Consider the following 11733-nt stretch of genomic DNA (forward strand, 5'->3'; position numbering starts at 1 on the left):
ACTTGTATACCTAATCCTGAATTGTACTCCACATCTTTGAAATAAAAATTTTAAAAACTTTGACTTTTTAAACAATTTTTAAGTAATTTTATAGCAAAAATTAAAGCTCAGCTTTTATTGTAATTAATATTTGCTTCTCTTTCAAGGAAATGATGTGTTTTCCACTTTTATTACCAATTTCTATTTTATAGTTTGTTCATGGTTCTTTGTTCAGTTAATTATTGGGATATTACTGGTTTACTTATCTTTTTGCATGAACATTTAGAAATTATTATGTAGTATTTAACTTTTCACAACACTTAAGGCAAATAGTTTCCAAATGATTTTTGCCTTCAATGTTTGGATAATTTCAATTACAGATTATTTTAGCACCTTACTTAGTTAAAAAAAAAAAAAAGAAAGAAAATTTCCTTTAGTAATTTTTTCTTTACTCTTATGAGTCTTTCTAATTCAGAGTACTGACAGATAACCATCAATATAGGATACTCAAAGTGTGGTCTTCCAAACCAATGGCAAGTTGAGAACTGGAAGTTATCAGTAGGCAAAAGAAGTTGAGAAGAACCATTTAGGAACTTCTATAGCAATATGACAGATAAATGTTATATCTATTGGATCTGATAATGAAGAAAATAGGGTTGGTAGCAAATGTCTTTTTAATTCCACATTTCTAATAATTCATTTTAATGCATCTTTGAAAGTATTATCCATGACATATTGGGAGGAAAGAACTGATCCTTCACCATAGATTTTTTTTTTTTTGAGACAGTCACATTCTGTCACCCAGGCTGGAGTGTAGTGGCACAATCATGGATCACTATAGCCTTGACCTTCTGGGCTCAGGCGATTCTCCTGCCTCAGTCTCCTGAGTATCTGGGACTACAGACACACACTACTGTGCCGGGCTAATTTTTTGATTTTTTGTGGAGACTGGGTCTCACTATGTTGCCCAGGCTGGTCTCAAACTCCTGGGCTTAAGCAGTCCTCCTGCCTTAACTTTCCAAAGTACTGGGATTATAGACAGGCACCATGGCACCCAGCCCACCACAGAAAATTTGAAAATCATTGATGTCTAATTTTTTTCTCCATTTTTAGCATACAGGGGAAAAGGCAGCATAAAGAAGAGGTTTCTTGTTTTGTTTTGTTTTGTTTTTAAACTTTTGTCTGATTTGTTTATATACCGACATGATTTAAATATAAGATAAAGTTATTTTAATATATGCTATATTATATGTTTAAACATTATTATTTAAAGTCATTTTTAGGACGGACAAGTGGCAGACTGGGAAGCTCCAAGCAGTCACCCCATCACAGAAAAGAGTCCCAGGTTTACAGCAAGCAAGATAATGCCCAACCAAGAAAAAACTATTGTCAAAATAGTAGAAAAGATGTGGCATTTTCACTCTTACTCCCTCCCCGTCCTCAACTGATACTGAGCAGTGAACCTGGCCTTGAACAAGGACAGCCTGGTCTCAAGATGCCACTCCTACCCCTATGGAACAAAAAGGAACAGAACATAGTTAATCAGCAATTTATTGTGTAGATCTGTTCTAATCTCTCAGAGGATGCCTGAAAGAGCAGCACAAGACACTCTTCTCTGTTTTACATAACTTTGAATGCAAGTGATAAAAACAGTGGGCACTGGTCATAAAAGCTATGGCTACAAGCTCACACATGTATGGGGCAAGGGATAGCAAGTCGAGACAAACAGCAGGTCATCAAAAGCCCAGAAGTAAAGTTGGGGTGAGACACATATCCATGTATACAGGAGAAGCAAGAAAGCTGCATGCATACCCAAGAAAAGCATGTGCTCAGAAAAGACCCAAGACCTTAATTAAGCTCTTCCTTTTGAGGAGGTGCTCTCACTGAGGAGCCCAGCCAAGTGATGAGGGGTTGTCCCAGCACAAAGTCAGTCTCCAAAGACTGGGAAGGAGGCTCTTCTCTCAGTTTTGTTTTGTTTTGTTTTGAGTGGTATTTGGAGGGAGGGGGAAGCTTTTTCTGGTTTGTTTCAGCTGCTGGCATTTAAGAAAATCTCTGTCAAAACATTAACTGAACATGAACTAAGGGATAGATACTTTAACAATCACAAGACAAGATGACAAGAAATAATCTTTGCAAAAATAGCTTAGAAAAGTTTCAAATGGACTATTACAGCCTTTCACAATTTAAAAAAAAAAAGCAAACTCTGAAGAAAGGAGAGAATCTGATTTCCAGAGATAATACACTATAACAAATTCCCAATTTCCAATAACAACAAGATTACAAGACATACTAAGAAACAGAAGAAGGCTCATTCAATTTTTTAAAATGAATTTAAAATAAATTAAAAGAAACCATTTGAGAGAACATAAACATCAGATTTCTTAGACAAAAACTTTAAAACAACTAAAAAAAATTTTAAAATGAGAGAAAGCTAAAGTTAACACATTTAGAAATAAAAATGGAGACATCACTGCCAATCTTACATAAGTAAAAAGATTATAAGAGTAGTGTGAACGATTGTACACCAACAATGTGGACACCCTAGATCAAACAGGATCATTATCTACCAAAACAGAATCCCAGAAATGGAAAATCTGAATGGATTTATAGCTAGCTAGTAAGAGAATTGCCTCAAAATAAAAAAAATCTCCCAACAAAAAAAGCCCTAGACCAGTTTCAATGGTGAAGTCTACCAAAATGTAATGAAGAAATAACATCAGTTCTTTTCAAACTCTTTCAAAAAAGGTGAAGAAGCTGGAAGACTTCCAAATGCATTGTATGAGGCATTGAGCTTTACTCTAATATCAAAACCAAAGATACTACATGAAAACTACACATCGACCAGGCTCGGTGGCTCAACCTGTAATCCCAGCAGTTTGGGATACCAAGGCGAATGAATTGCCTGAGCCCAAGGGTTTGAGACCCGCCCAGGCAACTTGACGAGACCTCATCTCTATAATAAATCAAAAATTAGCCGGGCATGGTAGTGCACCTGTAGTTCTGGCTACTTGGAAGTCTGAGATGGAAGGATCACCAGAGCCCAGTAGGGCGAGGCTGTGGTGGCTGGGAGCGTGCCACTGCACTCCAGCCTGGGCAACAGAGACTCCAACTCAAAAAAAAAAAAAAAGAAAAGAAAACTACACATCAATATTTCCTAGGAATATTGATGAGGAAATCTTAAAAAAAAAAAAAATACTAAACTGGATTCAACTTCATATTAAAACAATTATAAACCATGACCAAGTGGGATTTATTCCTGAAATGCAAGTTCAAGACATGAAAACCAATCTGTAGTACACTAAATTAATAGAATGGAAGAATGTCATGTGATTGTCTCAATGGATGAATTAAAAGCATTTGACAAAATTCAATTGTTTTTTATTATAAAAGTACTCCATTATCTGAAAGTGAAAAGGAACATCTCAAAATGATAAAGGTCACGTATAAACAACCCACAGCTACTATTATAGTAAAAGTATGGTAAAAGAGAGAAAACTGCTCCCTGAATATCAGGAACAAGATAAGGATATCTACTTTCACCACTGCTATTCAAGATAGTGTCAGAAGTACTAGCAAGAATAATTAGGCAAGAAAATTCATTCAATTTGCAAAGGAAGAAGTAAATTACATATAAGATGACATAATCTTATATGCAAAAAAATCTAAAAATTACACACCCATACACACAACTATTACAGCCAGTAAATGAATTCAGCAAAGTTGCAGGATACAGCATCAACACAAAGAATTCAGTTACATTTCTATACACTGACAATGAAAGACATAAAAATATTTTTTAAATATTTTAATTTGCAATAACATGAAAAGAATAAAATATTAAGGAATAAATTTAGCCAAGGAGGCAAAAGACATATACACTGACAACAAAACTTGCTGCAAGAAATTAAAGAAGACAAAAACAGATGAAAAGACACCCCATGTTTACAAATTGAGACTTAAAGTTGTTAACAGTGATCGTGCTACCAGGTGATCTACAGATTCAATACAATACCTATCAAAGTCCCTACAGAGTTTTCGCAGAAATAGAAAAACTCATCCTAAAATTCATATGGATTTCACAGGATCCCAATTAGGCAAAACAATCTTGAAACAGAAAATAAAAAAGGAAGTCTCACACTTGCTGATTTCAAAACATACTACAGTATCAAAACAGGGTACTACAGACATAAGAACAGTCATATATACAAATTGAATACAATATTCTAGAAATAAACCCTCACATATATATAGCCAATTGATTTTCAACAAGAATGCCAAGAACAATCAATAGGGAAAGAATACATTTTTTAAAAAATGATTCTGGGAAAACTGAATATCCACATATACAATAATGTAGCTGGACCCTTACCTCACACTATATGCAAAAATTAATTCAAAGTAAATTGAAGATCAGAATGTAAGAGTAGCCGGGCTCGGTGGCTCAGCCTGTAATCCCGCGCCTTTGGGAGGCTGAGGTGAGTGGATTGTCTGGGCCCGCGGGTTCAAGACCCACCTGGGCAGCGAGACCTCATCTCTACAATAAATCAAAAAATCAGTCGGGCATGGTAGCGCATGCCTGTAATTCTGGCTACTTGGAAAGTTGAGGCGGAAGGATCGCCGGAGCTCAGCAGATCGAGGCTGCAGTGGCCAGAAGGGGCCACTGCACTCCAGTCTGGGCGACAGAGTGAGACTACAACTCAAAAAAAAAAAAAAAGTAAGAGTTTTGCAAACCATATATCTGATAAGACATTAATTTCTAGAATATATAAATAATTTCTTCTTTATATATTTTATTTCTAAGATGTCAGGGATAAGCCAGGATTAGGCACGTAAGTGGTCTACATACAGGCGAAATTTGGTCCTCATTTCACCCATAAAATCCAAATAATCCAATTTTAAAATGTGCAAAATATTTGAATATGTATTTCTCAAAAAAAGTTATACAAATGTCTAATAAACATATCATGTGCTTATGATGTTATACATGTGTGACATTATAGTCATTACGGAAATGTAAATCAAAACCACAGTGGGATACTACCTCATATTCTTTAAAATGGCTTTTTTTTAAAAAAGGAAAATAACAAGTGCTGGTGAGGATATGGAGAAATTAGAACACTTGTGCATCAACAGTGGGAATATAAAATGGTGCAGCCGCTGTGGAAAACAGTTTGGTGGCTCCTAAAAATTAAACATCAAATTACCATATAATTCAACTTCTAGATATACACTCAAAAGAATTAAAGGCAGGGACTCAAACAGATACTTGTACACAAATGGTAACAGCAGCATTATTAACAATAGCCAATGGGGGAAACAACCTAAATGTCCATCAACAGATAAATGAATTTTAAAATACAGTGTATACATACAATGCCATTATTCAGCCTTAAAATGGATAAAGGTCAGGTGCAGTGGCTCAAGCCTGTAATCCTAGCACTTTGCGAGGCCGAGGCAAGAGGATTGCCTGAGCCCATGGGCTCGAGACCAGCCCAGGCAACTTGGTAAGACCTCGCCTCTACAATAAATCAAAAAATTAGCCAAGCATGGTAGCATGCACCCATAGTTCCAGCTTCTTGGAAGGTTGAGGCAGAAGAATCACTGGAGCCCAGCAGGTCAACTCTGGGGTGACTGTGAGCATGCCACTGCACTCCAGCCTGGGAGACAGAGTAAGACTCTAACTAAAAAAAAAGAAATGAAATCCTGATGCATGTTAATGCATGGGTGAACTTTTGAAAACACTTTGCTGAGTGAAATAAGCCAGACACAATGGGATACATAATGTGTGATTCCACTTATATAAGATACCTAGAATAGGCAAATTCACAGACACGGAAAGTAAAATGGAGGTAACCAAGATCAAAGAGTAGGAGAGAATAAGGAGTTAGTGTTTAATGGGAAGATTTTCTGTTTGGGATGATGAATAGGTTCTAGAGATGAATGGGGTTGCACAGCATCATGAATGCACTTAATGCCACTTAATGCATACCTATAATTAAGTTTAAATAGTTAATTTTATATAATGTGTAGTATACCACAATAAAAAAGGAATAAAAGTGTGGAGCAAAGTCTATTTGTGGTTTACTCAATTTGCTTCAAACTTATTTGCAATAATCCTTTGTCACACATTATTCTTATGTTGATAACTTTCTCATTTTAAATACTTTCGACCCCTTATTCTGATCATACATTGTGGCACCAGTGCTACAATCTTTTAATTTTTGATAGCTTTTTTTTTTCTCATGGAGTTATTTTTCCCATAGAAAGAATAGTTTGTTTTTTTAAATGGCACCAGTAAAACTGAATATCCACATATACAATAATGTAGCTGGACCCTCACCTCATGGCCATATATGATTCCACTGTACAGATGCAATATAATATATTTATTTCCTCAATGTAGGTTACTTAGGCTATTTCTAATTTTATGACTATTCATAATGTTGCAGTGAATATCCATAGTCCAGGATTTAGTAAAATTTAAAATAAATTTTATTGTTCAAAAAGTAGAAAAATGTATCTCTCTCCATCTCTCTCTCTCTTTCTCTCTCTCCTAGTGGTCCACAGAAGTACACATTTCCCAGCAGTACTAAAAAACACCAGAGAATACGATGTTAACCAAAAACACATCTAATTTGAAAGGCCTGGTTTGTATGTCTCTTATTTCTGGTAAGATAGAAACATTTTCATATCATTATTAAACATGGGTATTAGAAATTTGCTAATCGCCTATCCATGTGCTTTATCCATTCTTCTGTTAAAGAGTTGGCCTCTTTTAAATTGATTTGCACGTAAGCTCTTGGCTGGCATCCTAAAACTTGTATTTTGGGAGCATTCCCACCATTCCCTAATTGATGAGAGTAGCTCACTCTACTTAAACTATTTGGACACCTACTTTTCTTCTGCGGGTCTAGAATTTTGGTACAACTAGGCAAAGACACCCAGTAAAAATGTCTAGCACTCAATAAAAATCTTGGACACTAGTTTCCAGTGAACTTCCCAGGTATACAACATCTTGCAGGTGTTGTCACGATGAGATGCTGGCTGGAATTAAGCATGTCCTGGGTTACTCATGGGGATGGGACTCTTGAAACCCTGCACCGTGCTTCCTCCGCCCTTCTCCCCAAGCACCTTTCCAAGTGGCTGATTATGTTCCTGTCCTTTCTTTGTGATAAACTGTAGCCATAGTAGGACTATATGCTGAGCTCTGTGAGTCAGGTTATGGATCTACTCATGCACATGCTTTTTAAAGCTTTTCTGCTTCCTTTTTGGTGTTTCCTGATCCAAGGAAGTTTAAGTGTAAGCAAATCCAAGTTCTCAGTTCCCAGATTCACCCTCCCCAAGCACTTCCTGCTGAATTCCTTCCCATTCCTGGTTCCATATGCAGCTTGCTTTTCTTTCTTTCTTTTTTTAACCCCTCCAACCCCCCCCCCACAGCATTATTTGTATTCTGTCTTCCATTCATAATAATTCGGGTCATACCCTAGCGATAGACTGAAGGAAAATTGTTAGTAACAACTTTTTATAGATAGTATGTTATATTGCTTAAGTTTCTAAACATTATATATTTTTAGTCTCTGAACCTGCAGAGAAGACAGAATTCTTAAAGTCATGCAGGCAAGAAGTATTTGTCGAGATCAGTCACTAACAGTACGTTCCAACTCAACTCCATATGCCTTGCAAATAGTGTAAATTCCTACCAGAGCCTTGAAATATTTTGTTACTTTTACTATTAAATGCTATGAATTGTCATCTTTTTTCTAGTTTTTACGAGTATGCTTTAAAATAAGAAAAGGGAGGATAGAAGTGAGGGCCGTAGCAGACAGGAATTTTTAAATGGCAAATATTTTCATGTATTTCCCAGTAGTTATTTTTTCTATGCAAAATCTTTAACACAACTCAGGATGTAAGTTGTAGATTACACCACTGCCATCACAGGAACATTCATACATCTGAGAGGAAAAATGATATAAAAAGGAATTTGAAAGATAGCATCCCACTTTTTGAAAAGTGACTCAGGTAATTCAATATAAACACTTAAAAGAAAGGAAAAACTTGCTCGAGTTAATTGGAAGTAAAACTGTCTTTTGTATTGTTTTATATAATTCTACATCTGTAGAATAAAATTAAATATATTTACAAAATTAAGCCCTTTTGCACAAACTGTCAACTATACAAATAATTTTGTCATATTTAGAACATGCTGAAAAGAATGTCATTTCTGTATTTAATGGGCAAGAGATAGCTTCAGAACTAACAAATGATGGTTATAATAGGAAAAATAGAATGCCATGTTCTGGCAAAGGAATAAAATAAACACAGAAATATAAACTGCATAAAGGAAGCACTGAAAAGCCAGGTTTGCTCATAAACAATAACCAAAAAAATAAGAAAACCTCCTAAGATGGCAAACAATAATCGAGATGATGCATGAGTTCATAGCATTTTTCTGCTTGCCCACGGAATGCAAACGTCACACCGTGGTTGCCTGGTTACAGTTCGTCACGTTTGCCAGTTCTCAGATTGACTAAGTGGATCATCGTGGACTCAAGCATTTACATGGTCTTCATCAAAGCCTGATGATTAGCCAGGCTCGGTGGCTCAGCCTGTCATCCCGCGCCTTTGGGAGGCGGAGGTGAGTGGATGGCCTGAGCCCGCGGGTTCGAGACCCGCCTGGGCAGCGAGACCTCATCTCTACAGTAAATCAAAGAATCAGCCGGGCGTGGTAGCGCATGCCTGTAATTCCGGCTACTGGGAAGGCTGAGGCGGAAGGATCGCCGGAGCCCAGCGGGTCGAGGCTGCGGTGGCCGGGAGCGGCCGCTGCCCTCCAGTCTGGGCGACAGAGTGAGACTCCAACGCAAAAAAACAAAAACAAACAAACAAAAAAAACCCTGATGATCTTCCTGAACGTGCAGAATCACTCAGGTCAAAATGGCCTGCTTTGAAACGACAAAACCATTTTCTTGACGTGTTTTCTCCGATGGCATGCTCCCCCTGCATGACACAAAATATTTCAAGTCTCCACTGCTGCCTTTGCTCCTCTGTTAAAGTCAAACAGGAGAATCTGTCGGAAGTGTTCGCCTTTTTCCACCTGACATTCCATCTTCTTTAGCCCACAAATAGCACTAACTTTCTTCAAATCTGCAAAATGCAAGGCATATTCACAAGCACAACATCGTCACTCCAAATGGTAAATGACAAACCATAAACTCCCAATACCACAGTGTTGCCATGCCAAATCCAAACGCTACAAACTTATGCATCTGCCTAATACAATTAGATCCCTAAATCAATTTTCAAACTAAAACAGGAAAGATCTGCAAGTCCGTTTATTCCATGACTTGTCTGTTTTTGAGTTCTAAACTTTGGTGTCTCTCTTTTGGCTGGATTAGTTTCTAAAAGTTATGTGTTGAACAATGATATACTGACAGTAAATTTTCTGATTCATTTTCCTGGTATGTCTTTTAACTTTCCAAAAGATTATTTTTTAATGTGTCTTGTTTTAAAATTCTTATTTCATAGTGCTTGCTTCCAGCATTATGGGTTATGGAGTTCCATGAACCCTCTCACCAAAAAAGTTAAAATAAAGTAGGACAAAACTATCAAAAACATGAATTTCAACACTGGAAATTGACCAAAGTCATTCAACCAACTGAGAAGCACTTCTTCATGAAAATGAACGACCTCCAGGAGAGAACAGTGTGCCTCTGCTATTCTTACTTGGCGGGGGGGGGTCCCCCTTCCTTCACAGCTGGCAGTGCATCACCCAGAGCAAGGCAGATTGTGAGAGCCTGCACCAGGGCCAGTGAAAGTTCACCAGGTCGGGGTTGTACCATGTTGGTTCGATGCAAACTAATGACATTCTTTGCAGAAATTTTTTTTAAAATCCTAAAATTTGTATAGAATCACAAAAGACCCCAAATAGCCAAAGCAATCTTAAGGAAAAAAGAAAGCTGGAAGCATCACATTAACTGACTTCAAAATATACTGTAAGGCTGTAATAACCAAAGCAGCACAGTACTGGCATATAAGCAGACACATCAACCAATGGGGCAGAATAGAGAACCCAGAAATAAATCCACACATTTGCAGCCAACTGATTTTTGCCAAAGGTGCCAAAAACATGTTGAGGAAAGGACAGTCATTTTGATAAATGATGTTGGAAAACTGAATATCCACATTCAGAAAAATGAAATTAGAACCTTATCTCTCACCATATACCAAAATCAACTAAAAATGGATTAAAGACAAATGTTAGACCAGAAATTATGAAACTACGAGAGGAAAACATAGGGGAAATACCACATGACATTGATCTGGGCAATGTTTTTTTTGGATATGACCTCCAAAACAAAGGCAGCAAAAACAAAAATAGACAAATGAGATTACATTAGATTACAAAGCTTCTGCACAGCAAAGAAGACAATCAACAAAGTGAAGATAACCTACAGAATGGGAGAAAATATTTGCAGGCTATTTATCTGATAAGGTATTAATATCCAAAATGCACAAGAAACTGAAACAACTCAATAGCAAGAAAACAAATTAACCCTATTCAAAATGGTCAAAAGGCCCAAACAAACATTTCTCAAAAGAAGACATACAAATAGCCAACAAATATATGAAAAAATGTTCAACATCACTAATCATCAGGAAAACACAAATCAAAACCACAATATCAGCTCACACCTGTTAGAATGACTATTAGCCAAAAAAATGAAAGATAACAAGTGTTGGCAAAAATGTAGAGAAAATAGAACCCTCACACATTGGTGGGAATGTCAATTAGTATAGCCATTATGGAAAACATAATATTAGAAATATAGCTACTTTTCACAAAAAAAAATAAATTAAACTTGGGTTGAGTTTCATTTTTATTGCTTGTGAACGCTCACTTGCTCTAGAGCAATTTGTTTAAAAAACTTTATCCTTTCCTCATTTGGTTGCTTTTGCACATTTATCAAGTCAGTTGGACATATTTCTGTGGCTTTTTTTTTCTGGGTTTTCTATTCAGTTCCATTGATCTATATGTCTATCTTTCTACCAATAACACACAGTCTGATTGCTGTAGTTATATAACTTGAAATTAGGTAAATTGATTCCTTCCACTTTATTCCTCTTTTTCAAAATTGTTTAGTAATTCTAGTTACTTTGTCTTCCCATATAAATTTGGAATAATGCTGCTGTGATTTTGATAGAAATTGAATTAAACCTACATATCAATTTGGGGAGAAGTGTCATCTTTGTGATGTTGAGTATTTCAATCCACGAATATGACATTACTTAAATCTTCTTTGATTTATTTCAAAGAAGTGTATGTGAAGAGAGTAGATGAAAGTCCAACTCCCTGCGCAGATGTCTCTGACACCACCTAGGGGAGGTGGAAGGGCTACTTCATAGCCGGTGAGTGTGGAAGTCCAGCTTCAGCCTTTGCTGACTTGGATGGAAGTAGGGCAATGGCTTTCTCTGTAACCTGTAGGTGGAGTAGACTGGTTATTGGCTTCAAGCTCTCCGTCTCCGTAAGCGGTCCTTTTCCTGGTTCTATGGCAAGAGAAAGCTTATTTTTGCGGGTGCTTTTATGCCTGTGCCTGTTGTCATTTTGGGGTTGTCTGCCTCTTCAGTCCCAAACCATGAAACATGAGGCAAAAAGAACACCTAAAGAACTCAACATGGTATGACTTCTAGGATCCAATGTCACCTGCCAGTCTGCCTTCTTCTCTCCACCTTTCAGAGGCTTCTCACAAATGTCCAGAA

This window comes from Carlito syrichta, unplaced genomic scaffold (assembly GCF_000164805.1).
Source record: "Carlito syrichta isolate Samal-C Ts95f unplaced genomic scaffold, Tarsius_syrichta-2.0.1 Scaffold284263, whole genome shotgun sequence".
Taxonomy (NCBI): Eukaryota; Metazoa; Chordata; class Mammalia; order Primates; family Tarsiidae; genus Carlito; species Carlito syrichta.